Source organism: Rhamphochromis sp. 'chilingali', assembly GCF_963969265.1.
Source record: "Rhamphochromis sp. 'chilingali' genome assembly, chromosome: 6".
NCBI classification, from domain to species: Eukaryota; Metazoa; Chordata; class Actinopteri; order Cichliformes; family Cichlidae; genus Rhamphochromis; species Rhamphochromis sp. 'chilingali'.
Genome location: NC_137933.1, coordinates 38,880,174 through 38,903,218, shown reverse-complemented (window position 1 = coordinate 38,903,218; position 23,045 = coordinate 38,880,174). Strand labels below are relative to the sequence as shown.

The following is a 23,045-nucleotide window of genomic DNA, read 5'->3' as shown; positions in this document are numbered from 1 at the left end:
ATTTCCTCCTGTTTATCATACGGGCTTAGGCTGGCTTACAAAGCAATGTGCAGGGGGAGTACAGCAGGAGGAAGGGCATTAATCTAATATGTTCTTTTTAACATTTTCATCCAAAACTGGAATTATAATTTCCAAATAAAAAGGAAATTTTCAACCAATGCACACGTTTACTGGAACTTTACTTCCACTTAGCTTTAATTTCACCATATAAAACACATAATTTTGTAATTGTAGAAATATTCTTCATTTGCACTCTGCCTGTCTGTGTCCTGCATTTGGGTGCTCACCTATGCACACTCCACATGACAAAATGATTGAAATTACTTATTAGTTAAATATATATTAGTTAATATTGTTAAATATTAGTTATTTAACAGCCCTGAACTTTTCTAGACCTTACCTAAAGGAACTGCGTGTCAGGATATGTCTAACAGAGTTGAACTGAACATTCATCAGGACCATGCAGCAGTCTCTCAAAGCGGGCGTGTTCTTATGCAGTGCAGAATTTGTTAGCAAGACACAAAAACGTTGGTACAGCAAACTTTTTGGAGTCAGTTTGATCATGTTTGAACAGACTTGAGCTGCATGCAGATCAACTGTGAAGAGCTTTGAAGAGCTCTGAATGCAGTGATGAGTGGCCCGAAGTGAAAACTGGTTTCACTAGATGCCCCAGAGTTTAGCTGGCTCAGTCGATAGTTTATGGTTTGTCAGACTGATGGTCCACTGAATTTGCAGTGAGTAAGTCGTGTGTCCTGCCTCCCGCACACTCCATCCAGGCAGCTGTCTCATCTAAATCTGAGTGCTTCTGGTACACTTAAATGAACTCTCTCCTGTTGCTTCCTAGATGTGAGAAATGTGAACTTTGGACAGTCTCCAACCTAATCTCCTGATACCCTCTGAAGTTCATGTGTGAAAACAGCTTAGGGTGATGATGAGGCAGTTAAGCTTTGGGAAGTTGGGTTAGAGTTTTTAAAAAGTGAAATGTATATTTTAAGGAATAAAATTCCTGCTGTTTCCTGCTCAAAGGCAGACATCCACGTCACCACTTCCACCACAGTGGCCTCAGCAGCTTTAAACCTTTGACACACAAACTAGTCTAGAGTACCCCATAATTACCAGGGAGTGTGGAGACCTCCTTTGCAGTCAGTTAAATCTGCATTACCTACTACATTTGATTTCACAAAATCAGTGTTATGTGGGTTCCCTTCTGTTCTAATATGAAACAATGATTTGGTGCTATTCTCGTCTGATCAATCTAATGCCTTGCTCATGAGCAGTACAGTGGTAATTAGTATTGTTCATTTAATTTCCTCACCAGATAGTCAGCAGATTCAAATCAGCAACCCCTTGATTAAAACAACCACAAGGCATATACTCAGATGTATCAGGCATACATCTGAGCATATGCCTTGTGCCTACCACACAACCACACACTCACAAACGCCAAACCACACACATGGACTCTCTCCCTCTCTCTCTCTCTCTCTCTCACACACACACACACACACACACACACACACACACACACACACACACACACACACACACACACACACTCTGTGTTGTTCACAACCAGAGAGAAGTGCGCCATTCATAATTAGCAAATTCCTCCCTCACGCCTCCTGTTCTACCCGGCAACCATTCATTAAAGCAGCGACACCCACCCCCAAACACACACACATTCATAGACACATACACACATACTAAGAATATAAAAGTGTACAATGTGCACGTTGAGCAGTTATACAACTAAAGGAGTAGTTTGAACTGTGCCTGCCGAGAATGTGATCTTACCCCAGATCAGTGAGTGGATCTCAAGTGAAACTAATGAAGAGTGTCGGTGTGTGATAGTTCGTGTCGAAGGAAAAATGAAGATTTGGGAAAGAAATGAGAGAGGACGAGGTGGAGGAGAGATGAGAGGGAATGAAGACGAAAAGGGTCGCTTTGCACATTTTAATGAGCTCACTGCTGGAGTGAGAACCACGGGACTGGAGTTACAGCCAAGTGTGTGTGTGTGTGTGTGTTTGATCTCTACATTTATGATGGTGCTCTTCCTGTTTGTCTGTTATTACCAGGCCTCTCAGACTCCATAGGAGATCAACAACTAGACAAAAAAACTGTAACTACTCACATCTGGAATCCAGCTACTGTGTCTGTCCACATCCAAGTCAGTTTTCGTTTTCTCCGAAGCCAAATCACCATGTTAACTTGAACCAAAAGAGGAACTAACAAGACTCAAACCACACTGAACATACTTATCTTTTGATTTGCTTCACCGTTTATGGATTGCTGTATGTGAATGACGATTACATAATTGTACACACACTGTAGGTGTGTTCAGCTGTGATCATTAAAGGCAAAAAGCAAAAAAAAAAATAATAATAATAATAGTGTATCTATAGTCTGCTTTTAATAATATGTGAACAAGAACAAAAGTTTTTAAGGAAAAAGCCACAGCCCATGAAATTTTTTTTTACTTTACAGCCTGAGAATATATTTTTCAGAATTACAGTTTTTTTATGTTTGTTATTTTCACATAATTGGAGTGCACCAGTTTTCAGAGATAACCCCCCCCCCCTCTGTATGTCTGTCCTGCAGCGGGGTGGGACCGCCTCCTGGGACATGCGACCTTACTTGTTTTCCTTCATGTTCCCTTCAGTCACTCTCCCTTTCCTGCTTTTGATATGCTTCCTGGCTGCAAAGTGCTCTGTGAATATACTGTACAGAGGGATAAAAAAAGGATAAAAGAGTAACAAATCCACTTTTGGAATTTGGAGGGATGAGGTGAAAGTCACATGTTTGTCAGCCAAGAGACTGTGTGTGTGTGTGTGTGTGTGTGTGTGTGTGTGTGTGTGTGTGCGTGCGCCGGGAGTCTGTTTAGGAGTTTTTGCTCGCTGAGGAGATTTATTTAAACTCACTTTTTTGTTCTCTTTTTTACTTGCTGGTTAGGGTCAGTAACCAAAACTTATTTCATTTAGGAAAGTACTATAAAACTAAATATTGTACTAAAAGTACTATATTGAGGAAAAAAATCATGCAGTAGGTTAAAATCTGCCCCTTTACAACACTGACCCTACATGCTGCAAAAAAGATGTTCACCTAGTAAGATTAAGGGTGGGCTTTCCATTCCATACACAAACCAAGTTTGTGTGACTCCCAAAGTTAAGTTTGTTTGCTAGTGTCAAACAAACTTGACTGATTAGGAAAAACTAGCCAGGGCAAAGTTAAGAGAGCTGTGCCATTGCCCACTTGGTTCATTTGGACTCAGGCTCAGTATGCATGTAAGCATGCAGTATGCAAGTGATGACTATCAGCACCCAAGTGCTTCCTCAACCACGGATGCCTCTGTAATTATGTTTCTGTTAAGGAATTCACAAATCTGTAGGGACAGTGTGTCACTGCTTCACTAATTAAGCCACAAAATGACAATAAAAATGGAAAAATAAATGAAAAAAATCATTTCAAATCAGCAGTCATGCTTGAATGCAGTACGAGGTATCCAGACCTACGATGAGTACTTCCTAAATGTGACATGAAGAGGTTCCTTATAAGTATTTATATGTGATTAATTGGAAGTAAGAGACTTGCGACTTTGAAAGAATGACCCTGAGGTCAGAAGAACTGGAGAAACCCACAGAGAGAGGCTAATGAATGGTAACTTCTGGTAGCTGCTGTTATTGTGTATATATTTATTTATATTTAGATTTCTTCATACATTCTTATATAGTTCTATATTGTGTATTGTGTATTTTGTTGTACAGTTATTTTATTTTCAACTTTAATTTATATATTTTATCTTATTCTTCCCAGTTAAATTTACCCTTCATTCTAATTTGTGTTGTACAGTTATTTCATTTTTAACCTTAATTTATATTTTATTCCTTCCTAGTTAAATTTACCCTTTTTAATTTTTCATATTTATTTCCTATCTTATTCATAGCCTTTCTTTTTTTGTTTTCTTTAGGTCACGAGCAGTTGTCCAAGCATTTCACTACATATCGTACTGTGTATGACTGTGTACGTGACAAATAAAATTTGAATTTGAATTTAACCTTGTACTTTCTCAGATCTAAAAATAATTTAACTTTTATACAATTAAAAATTAGAAACCTGTTATTTTATTATTTTATTACTATCCACAGCAAGCAGGTTACTTACATTTGGTTTGTTAGTACAGTAACCAGTCAAACTAAAGAACTGACTAGTCTGCTGATATGGCCTCTGGGGTTCAGGGTTCCAGAGTAACCAAATGATAAATGGGGCCGGACTTCCTGTTCAGTTACAAATGCAGATAAAAAAGTAATAGTTTCAAGATTGCATTTGACGAGCTTCTCTCTTTTATCTCAGTGCATTTTCCCTGAATGCAACCAAATCCTGTTCATACACGATTGCTCCCAGGAGCAAAATATTGCTCTTTGCATACAGATTTAGTTTATTCATATACAGCTAACTATTTATAGAGAGCGGTGATATCCTGCCGCCTGATTGTTAATCATTACAAAAAGTAATAATTAACAATATACACACACATATATATATATATATATATATATATATATATATATATATATATATATATATATATATATATATATGTGTGTGTGTGTGTGTGTGTGTGTGTGTGTGTGTGTGTGTGTGTGTGTGTGTGTGTGTGTGTAATGTAAATGAGTGTTGAATGACAATTAATGTTCTTTATATAACTCCTATATTTTTGTGCTTAAAACCTTGAATGGAGCTGATGATATGTATTCACACTTGAGGCAAAGTGAGCGCCTCCCTTGTAAATGGCAAAGTAACTGATCTTTATCACCTAGCAACTGACTTAACTGACAGGGTTGCTACGGTTTCCATGACAGCACAGATCTTGGCCTGTTGCTAAGGTCAAACTGTCTGCTGCTACGGAAGCGATTGTCTGAACTGCACTGCAAGAGAGAGAGACAGGAGAACAGAGTGGGAATACCAAACAGACACACAGACTGCAGTCACTCACTGGCACACAGTAACATCACTGTGAACACCGGAAAAGCGCTCAAAGCGGTGGGAACGGGAAGCGACACACCAGCACAAACATCGTTATTACATTAACTCGTTATTAGGGTTACCCCTGTTTTGTTAAGGAATGTGTCTGTACAGAGTGGAACAGAAATTGTATCACAACTGTTTTAGTTTTCAAATATAAGAGTTTATTTTCACAATCAAATAACCTTAACCCGTCACTGGTGATGGTTAGCATTTATAGCAAGGATGGGCAACTCCAGGCCTCTCTCACCCATCTCACCCTGGGTCAACACACCTGAATCAAATGATTAGTTCATTACCAGGCCTCTGGAGAACTTCAAGACATGTTCAGGAGGTAATTTAGCCATTTAAATCAGCTGTGTTAGATGAAGGATACATCTAAAACCTGCAGGACACCGGCCCTTGAGGCCTGGAGTTGCCCACCCCTGGTTTAAAGGGTAAATTAGGTTGGGGTTTAAAGGGTTAATATCCCTGTAGCTACAGTTTTTTTTTTGACAATAATACTGTCATTCTAGATTTATATCAACTGGAAGAAAAAGAAATTCAGCAAGGCTTGATAAAGACTATAGCAACAAACAAATAATGAAACTATAGAAATATATCAATGCTTACCGCTATAAACACATAAAATTTTCCAGAGACGTTAAAGAAAGGTCTTTATAAAATGCAAACCCTTTAAAAGTATAACATTATTACTTATAAGCCATTTTACCTCTGCAGGTACAATGAGGTACTTTCTTTCAAAGTGTGGGTATATTTTCTAACTCCATTCATTGCATAAGATGGTAAATATACCGGCAGTTATAAGGTGCTTTCTAGTCTTCTTGATCCTTCATAAAGCTTTGAACTGTATGTGCCATTTAGCCATTCACGCACAAGTCATACAACACTTTATTGTATTCACACAAAAGGCAGGTGGAAGGACACTTCCAGTCTGGCAGAGATGGGAACTGAAACCACCAACCTCCCCACTGTAGAAACACACTCTTCCTCTTGGCCACTAAGCCCCATCTTGGAGTAATTGCAACTAATTCACTTGCACGTGCACACACACACACACTGTACATGCTGCTGTACACTGTTTCCTTCCCAGGAAAATCACTTCTTCTGCTCTGTAATGATAGCATCTCTCTCTCTCTGCTTCCCTTTTCTCTGGTTCTTTGCCTAGGGCATCTCTGGCCTTCCCACCAGTGCATCTCCATGGCAACTATTATCTGTACTTTTGCAGAGGGATTCATCAGTCTCTGGGTTTTCATTTGCTGTGCAATGCAAGCAAACCTGCAACTGTAATAAAGTGAATGGTAGTGATTGCTATGTATCTGTTTTACTTGGATAAATGCATCCAGCAGGCGTATGCACATCTTTCATGTTATGTGTGTATGCACTGGGTGTAGGCCTTTTTTCAGTTTCATATCAGGTGACAGGACTAAATGACAACTGTGTTTGGATTCTTCACAGTCAAATGGAAACACACACATAAAGACACACAGATGCATACACACAGAGACACAACTATATATGAAGCAAATGGTTTATTAGTTGTTCATTACTCACAATTAGTTCTTAGTGAGCTGAGGTTATGGTTGCATAATTACTCTTAAATTAACATCCTGCCACATGTCAGTCACTGGTATCTTTTGCTCCCACTGGTATCTGCTTCAATTGCTTGTGTTTCAGGTCCAATTAGTTTAATGACTTAGAACGACTATAATTATCTCACCGGTCATTACTAAAAGTTGCCACTCTAAGTCACAGCTTACACACGCACATTATTGTTTTGTTTAGTGTCGTTTTCACCTAAAAACAGCTGGTGACACACAAACTTGCAAAGAAAAATAAGAACATGAGTTATGATTAGTATTTGGTATTTAAACTTTTCTTAATGCTATCAGTACATCGTACTCTGTTCTCATCAACACTGTGTTTCTTGGGCCGAGTATGGCGCAGATTTAATGGATGGAAAAATACAACTGCTAAGCAAAATAGTTCTTCATATTATGGTGACATCTCCACCTTGACTACAGCTGATTGGTATGAAGGGGTCAAAGATGTGGGAAGAAAAAGTCTCTGGCGCCATTACACAGTGAACAAAAGTCACGTTAGACCCATGAATTGTCAATGCCATATCATATTCTGAGCATACCATCAAAGTTCCTTAATAGCTCATCAGCTCACGCTTTCTTGTTTTTGGTTTTTGTGAGTCTGAGGCCACTGCAGCTTTACAATTTCTGCCCTGTCCTGATAGGACCGTGAGCTGACTTCTCCAGTTTAAGGCCATTTACTTCAAGGCTGGACATGCTGTGTAACATAATACACAGCTTGTTGTCTTTATTATCTGGCTTCCAGATAGCAGATAAAGTTGAGCCTAATCTGGGCTGCTTTTGGGAATAAAGGCTCAGTTATAGGTTTGGTAACTGGTGTGCTGGCCAGATGTGGCCCAAGACACACCAGCCCATATATGGTAGACCTGTCACTGGGCTGAGGCAGCCAGACTCACTCTGAGTCAGTACCATCAGTAAAGACCAAATGTTGCCCACAAGAAACCTGCAGATGTGGGACACATTTGGACCAAACATTCATTTTTATCTGAGTCTAGTCCAGCAGTTTCGGAAACGCACCAGCTGGCACCAGTAATTATGCCACGCATACCTGCAATATGATAATATGTTTCAACATTGCAGACTTTGTTTTCTGGCTCTGCTGTTAAGAGACGCAGACTGTCAAATATTACACAAGCAGCTAAAGACTTTTTAGCTGCTTCTGGTACTTTAATGAAGAACGAATCCTCCACATTTAGTCACAAGCAGCCCACATCCAAAACAAACAACTGCCTGCTGCTCCCATTCACTAATACATCATCTATTATGTGAGCCGTTTGGTTTGAAAACACTTAAAAAGGCAACTGCATCACTGAAACTTTTAGGGACTCTCATAAACTATACGCAATCCCTTAACCTTAGCTAGGTTGTACAAATGAAAACCAGTCAGAATGAGAAAAAAAAACCCCATTTAGTTCACATTTCACATAATGTAATCTGAGAGAAAGGTTGTATTTGATTAGAGATCATTGCAGTTTTTATAATTATTTCCTAACTTTTTATTCCCTTAATGATAAGGGAATAAAAAGACATAATAAGACGTGTAAAGCGAGGAAAGCTGACACACTTATAGTCTGTTAAATTTAACCCGGCCAAGTGTTGTTAGTTATGCTGTAAATCCACTAAAGGCCACAGTCCATTAGCAGATTGCACATCCAAAGACACTGTCAGTAACCCTGACTTAGCTCAAAGGGTCAGCCACACATGAAGATGAAACACATAAACACATAAATATGACAACAAGGACTGAAGAAGAAAGACAATAAAAAAGCAATGCAATAGGTGATATACAGACGAAAAGGAATGTGCAGGGTGACGATGCGTTTGTGTCTCAGGTGGCAAAACACAGAGGCAGGGTTAATGCTAGAGCAGGTGAGGCTGTGGTTGCCAGGGTTACAGACGTCTGCAGCATCCGCCCATCTGTTCCCCTGACAGCAGCATCTCTTCAGTGACACAGCAACAATAAGAGGGAGAGGTGAAAGAGATAAACTCAAAGGCAGAAAGGAAGGAGGAGACAAAGATAGATGGAGACAGATTAAAGAGAGGAAGATGGGAAGAGAGTCTGCAGTAGTAGCACCGGCTGATAAAGCAGAATTATTCATGAGGCCTAGATTCTCCTCTCACCATGAAACCAAGACAGAGATTGTGCTTTCCAGACAACTAGACAGCCCTGGCCAAAACAAACCACCTCTGAGACAACAGCATCTACATTATGTTCCAGTGTAAATCCTGTGCCGCAAATCTCCAATACAGCATGCTGAAGGAATGCATTACAGCATGAAACATTATACTTAAGCAATAAACCACAAGAGGCCGTGGTTTGGAAAGATCCTGACTGAGAAGAACACTGGTGGTAATGGTGTTAAGGCTCATTTGCCTTACTGGTCAATAACATGAAGATGTGATGATGTTCTTCACTGAGTGAATGCATTTAATCCATTCACTCAGTGAAGCAGGAGTACCTCAGGGTAGCCGTTGAATGGATTTGAACCCTCAACCTTCCGATCATGGGGTCACCACTCTACCCTACTGAGCTATCCCTGCCCCATATTATTAACATAGATAATAATGTGGTGGTTTGTTGGGAACGCGTAAATATGATGAAAACCAACTATATCCACTTCACACACTCAGCTAATGTTGCACAGTATCACGACACTATAACTGCGTGTTTTTACAGCCAGTGGATCAATTTTAAATGAAGTCACAGTGGCTGTGTTTACCTGTGCTTTTTGTGTAGATCAAAGGCAGGAGCAGTTAAGGTCACAAGAATTAGAGCCAAGCACTTCAGTAGAAACAAAGAAATGTCTCACATGTTTGAAATACAGTAGTTCAGTGATTTAAGCTGTTACTTCTGCTGAGCTCCTTTGGGAACAAGTCAACAAGCCGTACAAAGATCTTGAAATGTCTTAATGACTGCTCTCCGTGTTTTTTATCTTTATGTGGCCATAAAAAACTTTAAAACACATTTAACTCTGCATACATCAAGCTGCTTTGGGTGTTTTATTTTCTGGGGTTGCTTCAAGTTTCTCTTTATTCAGTACCATTAACAGCCAAATCACAGCAAGTGCATCAAGGTGCTTTATGTGCCAGTGTTCCTTATTTTAAATACTAAATATGAGTAACTGTTTTCCGTTACAGTTACCATTTAAAAAGGTGATCATTAGAATACAGTCTTTTCCTGTTTCATATGTTAGGCTATCCCCTCTCTATCGGGCAGGAATGCATTTCTTACTTGGAAATTCTGACACCACTTCACATTTAAAGAAGAAAGGGATGGGTGAAATCTAACAGTGTAGTGCAAACTCTGTTTGCCACCAATCAAGCTGCTCTCAGCGTCAAAAGACTCCACCTGCAACCTAAAGAAACATCTGGAAACAAGTTCTTTTTTAAAAACTAATGTTAGCCTGCTGCAACTACCTTGTTTTAGTTGTGGCAACTACCTGGGTTATGTGCAACTTCAGTATCTTTGATGTACTATTGCTATTACTGAAGGATACTTCCCTCCGAGCTAACATTGTTAGCTAGGGTTACCTGAGGTTAGTTCATAGGCTCGTAGACTTGATGGATAGTATTAACAACCTGCTAGCTGCAAATAACCATGTGCAGTTCTGAAAGTCTATGAACTAACCTCAGCTAACGCCAGCTAACAATGTTAGCTCGATGGCAAGTAGCCTTCAGTAATAGTAATAAATCACACAGCAATAGTGCAGTACACAGCAATTTATGTTGTTAAAAAGCATGACAATATAATTAGTAATCCAAAGTATTCAGATTACATTACTCAAATTGAGTAACTTAATGGAATATGTTACAAACTACATTTTGGGGCATGTATTTTGTAATCTGTGGTGGAATACATTTTAAAAGTAACCTTCCCAACACTGTTTATAGAGAAACCCAAACATTAAACACCCTCTATGAGCAACTACTTGGCAACAGTGGGAAAGAATAAAAAACCCTTTTAACAAGATAAAAATCTCTAACAGAAGCAAACTCAGGAAAGGGCAGCCATGAGCAGCTGGCGCTGTGGTGAAAGAGAAGAAAGCAGAGGGAGAAATGACAAAAGACACAATGATGGTAGAATATGAATCTGTTTACCCTTACACCAAGATTGGGATCCCATCATCTATCCAAAATTTGACCTCATCTTTTTGTTACGCCGCAGTCTGATTCAAATAAGGACACATTAGCATTTATGTGATAGGATACTACACCAACAACATGCTTGCATGGTATGATTACCTCACAACAAGAGGACCCTGGGTTTGAATCTGTTGTCTTTCTGTGTGAAATTAGCAAGTTCTCCATGTGCCTGCGTGGGTGGTCACTGGGTACTCTGGCTTCCTCCCACAAAGACATAACTAGGTTAACTGGCGATTCTAAATTGGCCATAGGTGTGAATGTGAGTGTGAATGAGTTGTCTCTATGTGTTAGCCCTGTGACAGACTGGTGACCTTTCCAGAGTGTATCCCGGCTCATGTCCGGTGACAGCTGAGATAGTTTCCAGCCCCACCGTGAAACCTGAACTGGATAAGCAGCAGAAAATCATTGAATGAGTTACTTTTATTAATTGTGTAAATAAAATGTTAATTTTAAGGATGGTATTGGTTCACTGTAGAAGGTCCTGCTCGCCACACAGAGATAGAGGTCTCTTTTTCTTCACTTCATTTCCCCCCCAGTGGTCCCCCTTGGCAAGACTGTTTAATATGGTAATGATTTTAATAAATGTGAGCACAAGACAGAGGAAAACAACTGCCAACGAGTTGAAACATAAAGTTCTTATTTATTCCTGCATATACAATCTTTGTCATTCGTATAGTGTCTCTTTGTATGTCCCTCACGATTTCCCGTCGTCACCCCCGGGATGTGCCACTCCAGTACTTTTACTGGCCCCCATATGGCCATCCTTATGAAAAAATTCTGGAGGTGCCCCTTGGGACAGCCCTTCTGTCATGTTATGACATGATTTCAATTTGTAAGACTGGATATTTAATAAGTAATTAAAGTGCCCAGCTTATGAGCATTGTTACCTGATTCAAGCTCCACGTGGTTTGGTCAAACTCAAATTACGTGTCAGATAAAGTCAAGCTCAGCCTGGGACTGCAAGTCGTGCTGTCAGTCAGAAATGTTTTGACTTGACAGAAACTGTGACACGTACATTCTAGCTTTGACCTCTGACCCACTCTGGATTTATGACATCAGTCAGAAGGTCATGACAAGGTCACTTCCTGTCAAAACACATCTTTCCACCCTAACTGCAATAGCTATGATGACGGAAGACTAAGATAGGCGATCGCTGATGAACTGATGCACAAACTCAGACATTAGCTTAGTTTCCTTATATCTGTTGACTGGTTACTTATTAATGATTTCCAACAAATGTTTTATTTCCTTTGTATTTTACATCCGAACTTTTAATTTCCTTAATGAGCCTAGTGGAAGACTGTGTCTCCTGAGCGAAGATCTTTTATCTGTTCCTTGACGATATTTGCTGTCTAACCTCTTAAGTTATAAAATGAACAGTCTCAGAAAATAAGATCAATACCCTCTTCTAAATCTTTTTCAAGACATACTTTTTCCCCACAGAGTCTTTCCTGCCTCATTTATTTTTTATAATTTTTTATTGTTTCATTTTTGTGTTTGTTTTCATTTAAATGGTTCATGGCTGATGTGTTAAACTGTAAACTGCTCATTTTTTGGTGTCTTTTTGCTATAGTAGTTTGGTTTTAAAAGTATTAATAAATACAGATTATCAAATGTTAACAAAATAAAAAAAACAGTTTTAGAAACGGTATCATGCTCAAACCGGGTGCAGTTTAATGCTGCAGCTGCTTATCAGACGCCGTCCCCAGAGACGCATCAATCAGGACCCAGATGAGTGTCAGCTGAGACGAACCCGAGCAATCAATGTTCTGCTTGAGTCTAGCTGATTTTTACAGCAGTCATTGTCCTCCCCAGTTGCACGAGATTAAGAAATCATCATGAAGCGATGGCCGCAGAGCTCCTTTTCTGTTCAAGGAATTTCTATTAACTTGGTTTTATGTCCCGAAATGAGTAAGAGCACTAATTGTCCAGTCAGCTGGGATTAACTGTTGTTGTTCTGTTTCACAGAAAAAGCAAAAAAAAAAAACAAAAACAAAAAAACTCACATGTCAACACAGTTCTGATGAATTTAGCTTATTCAGGCCTGATTAGGTAGAATTAATGCCTTATGCACTCAAATAGCCTTTACTATAATTAGCACATTCACCTTTTTCTGTATGTGATCTATAATTAAGCGCTTTCCACATGTCCTGCATCAGTCATGCTGTTGTTAATTTTGAAAAATGAAATAGGGTATGGCAGTCTGCCTGTGATAGTGGCTGACCTACTTGATTGACGAACCCCTGGCAACACAAGCAACTCTTCTGCATTACGTAGATGGAATTTATGGAATAAAAGTCACTTCTCCCATCATCAGTGGCGAAACTGTGCAAACCGTACTGATGACTGGTGGATAGGTGCCAGGAAAAATGACAAATGCAGCAGTTTCTAACATGCGACGAGATCGTGGAGGCTGTAGACAAACTGTGTAATGTAAGAGTTCAGATACAAAATGTACATGTGATTTGTACCTTTTTGGTTTTTCTTATCTAGTTGTTGAACCACGGTGGCACGGTGGTTAGCACTGTTGCCTCACAGCAAGAAGGTCCTGAGTTCAATTCCACCATCAGGCCGGGGTCTTTCTGTGTGGAGTTTGCATGTTCTCCCCGTGTTTGCGGGGGTTCTCTCCGGGTACTCCGGCTTCCTCCCACCGTCCAAAGACATGCAGCTTGTGGGGATAGGTTAATTGGATAATCCAAATTGTCACTAGGTGTGAATGTGCGAGTGAATGTGAGTGCGAATGGTTGTCTGTCCCTGGATGGATAGTTGTTGAACCATATAGAGTTTATCAACTTATACTTCAAAAAATAGTTGCCTTGGAGCATGAAATGCATATGCTGAAAAAGCTATCCATGTCACTCATCTTAAGGGCATCACAACTGCAGAAATGCAGCTACAGCTGGGGAGTAATGTACTGTGCCATAAATAAAAGTCAAAGCCAAAGTGCATCTGTGTTCAACAAAGACAGGTCACAGGTTAGAGCCAGAAGCTTAGCTTAAAAGGAATAGGAGACAGCTCATGTGTCTATGTGCATTATTGCTGCAGAAATAAAAGGTTACATTTTTCCATCTCTATATCTCAGCTCTCTGTCTTAGTCTTCCTCTAAATTTTTCAGTAATACACATTAAACCCCCTCTTTCAGAGTTCTTGCTTCCTAACATGTGGGAATACACATTCAAACAACGTGACAGGTCAAAACACAGGTTTGAATGTGCAGAAGCAAGTAAACAAAATAATAGGCGATTTCTGTGTAGTCCAGCTGCACATTAATTCCCTTCTATCAAAGAAATATATTAACATGCATCACCTGAAACTGCAGTTTCTTTTATCTGTTTCCATCCCTGCCATTTGATCTCCTTTCTATGCGAAAAAAAATGTCAAATATGAAGCATAATTAAGTTCCATTAACTGACCCTGAGAACTTGAAAAACTGACCTGAGTTCAGAACAGCCTGCAAGAAAGCAACCCTGCTCCAGGATTAGACACTACTTGGCAAAGAACCTTAGCATCAAAGAGCTCACTTCATGATCACAGAGGAAGTCCAACTTCCTTACTCAACAAATAGACATGCACAAATGTATACAGTAATTCGCAGCCCACAACCTTGGACCCAATAAAATGCAGGGCACAGTAGACCAGTGTACTGGTGCAATGGTTTAGAGAGGAGTCAGCTGGGCCTGGGAAAGCATGCACATTCTCTGGCTTTGATTACAGAGGCTTTAAATCTCTCTTACACACATATCCACAAGGACACACATGAGCATACGAACTAAAATACAGATACACACTCGCTCCCCAGAGACAAAGACAGGGTTGAACTAAAGGCCTCCAGACAGGGTATAGGCCTTTTTTACACAGAAATGGGGGGATGCTGCCAAAGGACAGTTTCTGATGCTAAAAATACCAACAGAGAAAGGGAAACTGGCCAAGTTAGCTAGCTTGAACCTACATTACACAATAATCAGTGGAAAAAAATGCATCGAGAAAAGAAGAAGAAAATGCAACTTAAAAGGCTTTCTGCTGTCTCTACCAATCAGTAAGAAGAGAAAAGCAAAGTTCAAAGTAATACAGGCTTTAAGCATACCCTCCATGACCTTCCTTCTAGCATCTGAACTGCTCCATGGGTTCCTTCTTCTCACAGATGTAGAAAAATTTAATATTTTTTCAGAAGTGAAATATCACTGAAGATGTGAATAAGCTTGGTGCTTTTTTAGCTAGTGTGCTAGAATGCTTTAGCTATTATTCTGTATTTGAATAAACAGTATGCAGTACATGTGATGGCGACCTCTCCAGGGTGGACCCCGCCTCTTGATTAAAAGCTGGGCAAGCTGCAACCCTAAAATGAATAAGAAGCTAAGCAAATGGATGGATGAAGTTGAATATTGAGACTGCACTTCGACACTCGATTCACTTTTCAGACCAACACAGCAAAAAGACGAAGGAAGCAAAGTGACTGCGTGTGCCTTTCACCTTTGAGTTAAGTTGCACATTATTAGATTTGATACATTCCTAAATGGAGTGAGGTTAAACAGCAAAAAAGCCTGATAAATTATTCAGAGGGAAAAAAAATAATCATCAAGTCTTCTGCTGATTTTCTCTTTGATATCCGTCTAAACAATTTCCATAAAAACAAGTTGTTTGATTAGGCACATGTCCGCACTTTTCAGTACACTTCTTTATTGCGGCAGTTGACATACACATGCGGGTGCAGCTTTTCGGCTACAGCCTACACACATCATCAACAACAACAGGACCTGATTCATTCTGGTTTAAGCCGCCGAGGCATGAATGGGGATGCCGTTTAGGTGCGTCCGCCTACCCGACGGCCGCGCCACAGACCACGCCCCACCACAGCTCTGCAGTCAAAAACAGGCTCACTGCAGCCACTAAGAGTAATTAGTATTAAACTCTCAATAAATATATATTTTTCACCTCTGTTCACAAGTTTCTGGATTTCTTTTTTTTTTTTTAAATAAAACTAAGACTGAAATGTATTTTTCCAATGTTCACATTCTGTTTAACTTGTTGCTTTTTTGAAGAAGTGGTGCAGACTAATGAAGCAGTCTAGTGACAAAAGTTACAAATAGTTGTTTGAAATGAAAGTTGTTTGTTTAAAACAAAAACTACTGAAGGATTGATTGTGAATGAGTTTATGATCTAAATAAAGCTGCAGCTAGGCCTTTCTGTCATTGTTTTGTTTAGATGGGGCGTGAAAATATTTCTTCCCGCCATGTGGGGAACGATGTAAAGAGTTTGAGAAACACTGGATTAGGCACTTTATTTCAGCACAGTGCCAAATGATGTAGTCTTGCTCTGGTGTTAATTAATCCTTTCTGTATATAGAGTACTAATATATAAAATATAACAATTAAGCTAATAATTAAGCATTATTTATTTGTATGATAAGTTCATTTACATCCTTGACTACACATAATGCACGTATGTAACTCTTTAAATAGCTTATGTAGAAAAATAAGAATGTCCTCAACATTAAGTCAGCATTAATAAAAACTTGGCATACAGAAAAATACTATAAATCAGGTCTGTGGTCGGGTTTATTCAAACAGCCATCCCACTCGGTTATACACAAAACCTTGGATCCCTTCCACCTACAAGGTTGATGACCTCACTGGAAACCATCCTGTCCCTTGTCAGGGAAAAACAGAACATAATCACGCAGTAGCACTGCTGTTTCACATTCACTTTACTCGAATACAGAAACATGACACCTAATTAGGATCAATAAAAAGGAAAATCAATGGAAAGTACATTTGTGCATCTTAACAACCTGATATTGATCTGATATCTTTTACTGTTACCGTAAATGCTCAAACCTGAGTTTCAGTTTAGGTGGAGTATCAATCCTACAGCACATGGTTTTCACAAGGAAAACTCTGAATCCAGATCGGAACACCTCACCCACTGGTAAGAACAGTTTAAACAAAGCTGTTGTCTGATGCCAGAGTAGGCGGAGGTGCTTCCCTCAGCACCGGCTGTTGAGTGGCTGGTTTTCTAAGCTGTCTGCAGTTCCTAACCTCTTGAGGCTACATGACACATGATCTTAAAGTGCTCTCACTGCTCTGGCAAATACTTAGAAAGCCACTCAGTATTGGGTTCAAGGGAAAGCTTATCTCCGTCACAAATTCACCCTGTTGCTGTCTGTGCATATGTGCATTCTCCTGTATCATGCATTGAAATGGCCAGCTGAACATTTCTGTGGCCACTGCTCTTCAAACTTCTCACAACGCATTTACAAAAGTTCAAAAAGGAGCACACACAAAGAACAGAGGGTTAACACTACAGTGCTCTCCACATACTTGAAGTCACTGTCAAGTATTCTAATCCATACATTGTTAAAATAGCATTTGACTGAGTCATGGGATCCAGTCCAGAGTTATGTTTTTTCCCTTATAATAACAGAAATTTGTTGCCAGTGGGGTGAGCTAATCTGCCTTTCTGTCTTTTACAATTTTAACACAGAAAATTTCCAAAAATGGCCCTGAAACAAGGGACTGCACTCTATATTTATCTCAGTGACGTGATGTATTTTTAAAGGAACATTTTAACATTTTTGAAAACAAACTGGCCGTAATAAAGTTGATGCCACTCTGATATTGCTACAGTATATATATATATATATGGTCTAAAGTCACTAAATGAAACAATAAAATGTGTTATTCCCAAGAATAATGCACATATTTTAGTAATCTGGTGAATTACAAAAAACTGGGATAAACCAGAACTTCTACATGTTAAATACTGCAATCTGTTGTTACATGTTCTTTACAAGAGATGCTTTATGGAGTGCAAGAAATTTTCCTTCCAAATAAGGTCAGGAGGTCAAATCTGGAAGTTGTGCAAGACCAACATCCTTCAAGGCTACTTGCTGGTACTCTTAAATAAATCATATTTTCTTTTAGCGTCAGTGTTTGTGTTTGTGCCATTTTGGCTGCTTTCTCTTAAAACACATTTTTAGATAAACTCACAAATTTTCCACAAAACTGCTCAGTGTGGTTTCCTGGCATGTTGGTTTGCACGCCGAGGACACACAGGGCTTACAACAGGGAGAAGTGCTTAGAGTTAATTGGTATGCAGTGAACACATTCTCTCACAAAACAAAAAAATTACACGTGAATATAAAGGTTGCTGTGCAGTTGTGTGGCAACTGCCTATAATTGCATATTAACTGTTGTTATCATTATAAATGTTTGGCAAACTTTTGATTAATTCTTGACTTTGTCCCTGAAAAACAAAAACACATGTGAAGAGGAACATAAAAATCATTTATTATTTTATGCTTTTCTATGCATTGGGTTTCATAACATCAGATAGTAGTTTTCCATTATGTAAAGCAAAAGTTAAAGGATAAAGTGTGTTATATTTACATGCCATGAAATGTCCTTTGAAGCTAATTAAATTGCCTCAAAGGACAGGATCTAAGATATGGTTATAATTTATGAATAATAAATGCACATATGATACCGTGGAATCACCAGTCAGAGCTATGCCATCACAACCAGAGTTAGGCTTGTCTCTGCTGAGTCATGCACTGCAGTGATCTAAATATAGCATTGTGGGTAATGTAGTCTGAGCATCATGTATGCACGTCTGCTGTTCTGCACATTATTGATCCCCCAAGGAGCAAAATAATGTATAGAACTGGCTCTGAGAACATGAGACAAACAAAAGAATGATGGTCCATGACTGTCACAGTAAGTGGGAGTGAGTGATGGCATGTTATACATGGAGCCTCGAGCCATAACTCCTTCATATTATTTTCTTTTTCTACTTTTATTGTTCTTTTTTAATACATTTGCTCATAAAATAAAAAGAAAACATGCAGAAGAATAAGGGGTTCGATTTTTCCCCAAAAGATAACACACTGGCATCTGTGTGCCACTGTTGCCATGGCAACACAATCATTGGGCTAGCTGCAGACCTGAGAGAGAGAGGGGATGAAGGGGATGCAAAAAATATGAATGGGAGAGGAGTCGGCGTAGATATCCCTGCATCTGTACAGGTACTGCGTCCATTATGAGGGAACATTATGGCACGAGATGTTACTCACATGACAAATAAAATAATGTAAAGAAAAGCAGATTCATTGAACAGAAATAAAATCAATTGAATTGTTTAACTGTACTAAAGTATTTAATGTTGAATACAGATTTCATTACTACTCAAAAGTCAAGCCAGTTTCTCAATTTGAAATTTGCTAGTTGCAGAAGGTATGGTGTGAAATTGCAGGTGTGCAAGTGAAAAGAATTGAAGCAGCACTGACAGCAGTCCAGACGTTTGCAGGAAGTATGGAGACGCAAAGCTGGTCTGGGTTTGTATTTTATGTCCCAGAAAATCACAATTTTATTGGTAACTCTTGTAGTGAAAGATAGAACGATTGCTGCATGTTTAACATTCCACAGATATAAAGTCCTTCCTCCTAACATTACAGAACACAAAGAAGTTGTTCAGCATGTAATACATATTGCACAGCAACATTCACTTTGTATCAGACTATGAGTGATGCTAAAATCAGGGAGAATCCCTTTAAGATCATAACAGGTCGAGATTGGACGTGTAATTCTGATCATTACATTAGGGTTTATAGAAAGAAAGCCATCTGAGTGTGTGTGTGTGTGTGTGTGTGTGTGTGTGTGTGCGCGCATGCAGCTGAGCCAGCACCAGCCACACCAGTTATCACGCCTGGCTGATGGTCGTTAATGCTGAGGATTAACACCTAACTCTCACATAGCTGTCAGCAAACACATGTACACACCATTATACTAGCTTTTCTCTAACTGCTGCAAGAGTTGCATCAGTATTTTGAGAAACTTAGTAAAAAAGTTATTAAATGCTAAAAGTGAAAATAGAAGCATGTAAATGTAAAAGAAAACCTTGTGCTTCAAATTGTTCCTGACAAAACTCCTAAAACACAAAGATACATAAGCACACTCACACTGCTCCTCCGCCCAGCCTCTTTACTGATTAAACAGGATTGGCCCCTGGAGCAGTGAGACTCACTGAGCTCAGCTTCCCATGCTTACTGAGCGAGGACATTGCATGTGTGTCTCAGTGTGTGTGTGTGTGTTTGTGTGTCCAATAGAGCATGTCCTGTGTTGTTGACCTCTGGGACAATACTGCACTGTGACATGAGGAAATGTCCACAGAGAGCTGCCAGAGACAGACAGAGCGATGGAGGGAAGGAAAAGGCCAATCGAGGAACAGGAATTGTGAGAAACACAAAAATTTGATAGGAGAAACATGTTGTGAAGAAAGAGATGGCAAAGGGGGGAAAAAGAGAAAACGTGAGGAGGAACGCAATATTTGGATTAAGTGAGGAGGGAGAGAAGAGCGATGGAGGGGCTGCAGGGAGGGAAATAGATTCACAGTGGCCGAGGCTTAATTAAAAACAATAATGTTGTTTTGTTGCCCTCCACAACAACAGACCCCTCAGCCATGGCCTACTTAGAGAGAGGGGGAGGGGAGGGTAAGAAAGAAAGAAAGCAAGAAAGAAAACAAGAAAGAAAGAAATTATCATTACAACATCTCGGTGTAGTTAGGCACAGAATTAGACACTTATTTGGATGTATGAACTGACCCTCAATCTAGCAAACGGCTTACCCTACCTACAACCAAAATTTGTTCTGTTCAGCATTTCATATTATACAACATTAACAAACCTACAGTAAGATCAGGGCTGACATAGCATGTTACAAAATAACAATGTAAAAGCGAATCATTGAATTCTAAAAAAACACATAGGTTTGGTGACGTTGTGTCATAGCTTTTTTTTTTTTTTTTTTTTGAGACCATAAATCAAAGGTATCAAACTATCTCCATGTGGTAATCTCACAAATTTGTCAAATACAAAATACACATTAGCATAACACGTGAGGATTATCCTCATAAGCAAAGGAAAACAAGACAAATTTAAAGTTGTGCTTTTAGATAAGTACGCTTTTGCACAGTTTGCGTACACTAAGCAGAAAGTGTATTAGCTAAATGTTACCTTTATGCTAGTTAGACGCCCGCTTAGTTTTGTGTTTGTGCGTGTGTAAAAACTCGTGTCTTTAGAAACTCCAGGTATTGCAGTTATTTCTCTGTACCTTCCTCCTTTTATTCCTTACTCGCCGTGCCTTCATGAAGAAGCTACATGCTGCCTTTTACACAGTAATACTTTAAATCCCAGCAATGGCACTAATTTATCCTAATTTAGCCAAACTTAAATTGCACCTAGCTTTTATGTCACACCGTTTTTAAGTACCACTCTGGGGTTTAGGTAAGGACAAGAGCTGACTTAACCTGATGCTAACCTGGTTATGTATAGGACAAAATCTCGCTTCAAACATTTTGGTTGCATGATGAACTCTTCCAGCTCCAGTGCGTCTCCAGTTGACCGTGAATGGCATGCTGTCTGTGAAAGGCAATTAAACCATCTTTCTCAGATTTCTCCTCTCCTCTTGGCAACAACATGGCTATTTTTTCTCTGCCACCACGTCCCTCTTTTTCTCACACACTCACTCTCTCGCTTGCTTTCTCCCTCCTTGTTGCCTGGCAACCAAGCTCATAAATGTGATCCCACTTGTCTGCGATTGGCTCAAGAGAGAGGGTAGATCCACGTTAGAGTCAGAGACAGAAAATGGGTAGACACGAATGCATCACGCACCAGAGTTATAAATGTAAAAATATCGAGCAACTGAAATGAAAAATCAAAAGTATCTGGAGCGCAGAGTACAACTAACATACTCTTTCCACTGTGTATGTCTGTGTGCTCATGACTGGTATAATATACATATGTTTACACTCATGCCCAGGAGCTAATATATATGCATGTCAGAACTGCATATGTAGAGGTAAAAGTGTGTGTGTGTGTGAGGAGAGGATTTATCTCTGTGCACTTGTATTAAACAGCAGGTGGTCCTTGGAGGAGGTGCCATGCTCCAAGCTGAATAAGGGAAACCGCTCTTGCTGAGTTGCATGTGTGCGTTTGAGTAGCTGTATTAACTTAAGTGGCCCCACATCTGCAGGTTACATCTCCCCCCCACACACAGGGAGTGTCACTGACGCCAGCATGGAGAACCCTGCCAGCTAGAATGTGCTGAATACTTTTACTAAGAGATTAATAAAAAAATATTAACCCCCGCAATAAAACCATCACCACCACCACACACACCCACAGACATAAACACTGTTCCTTTATTATGCAGCACATAGTTTTTCATTCATAGCGCTTCTGCAATAAAATGTCTCAGTAGGCCAGTTTCTTACATATGAATCTCCACCCCCTCACACATGAATGACTCTTTAGACAGTCAGCTCAGTAAATCCCATCAGGAGAGTAAAGAACAAAAAAACGTAAATAGTCAACTTAAAACAACAAATTGACTCCATATCAGTAAAAGTTACTCATTAGCAGATGAAATGCCTGATTAATTACTGTGGTAACATTGCATCTGCATGTAAATTATTGTTAAGATATCCTCACGTAATGTTTACATTTTAGCTGCATTGGTGCCAAAGGAAACAATATGATATGATTTTTACCTGCCCATCTCCAGCAGCCTACTTTACAAACGAGCACCACTGAATAGTTAGACATTGTGTCATGAATCGCTGTGCGGCAGGCGGGAGTTGGACCCAAAATGCAGGACTCACAGACTCGAGGGAATGAACTCAAAACACAGCTTTATTTGCCGGTAGAACAAACATACAAACTAAACTAAACTGGGAAGCCACAAACTAAGAACTTACAGGGAGATCCACACACAGCATGAGGGACGACGTCACGCCGAACAGAGGGAGACGCAGACAGAAATAAAACATAGGGTTAACGAGGAAAGTGGGAACACACGGGGAACACAGGTGACACTGATAATCATAACGAGACAGGGCGGGGTGAACTGAACATGACATGTACAGGCGTGAGAGTCACAAAGTAAACAGGAAGTGCACAGAGGTTCAGACAGGAGGAGAGAGAGCACGGGGAAAACACAGACATAACGGGCTGGGGAAACATGAAACAACCACAAAGGGAGACGAGGGCTCATAAATACACAGGGCACACAGGGGGGGGAGAGAGAGCACGGGGAGAACTTAGACATAATGGGCAGGGGAAACATGGAATAAAACATATGGAGAGACGAGGGCTCACAGATACACAGAGGGGCACACAGGGGGTAAAAGCCATGAAGGGAAAACACTTAGGGAACAACACAACAGGGCAACTCAGAAAACATGGCCTAAATAAGGAACAAAATACAAACATACAAGAAAACTAAGAACACT

General features: G+C 39.7%; 1 protein-coding gene across 3 annotated transcripts in view; it reads right to left on the bottom strand.

Annotated features, from left to right (window-relative positions):
* The window catches only part of LOC308398285 (protein MTSS 2-like), an 82,417-nt gene that overhangs the window by 28,924 nt on the left and 30,448 nt on the right, over positions 1 to 23,045 (bottom strand). The window lies entirely within an intron of this gene.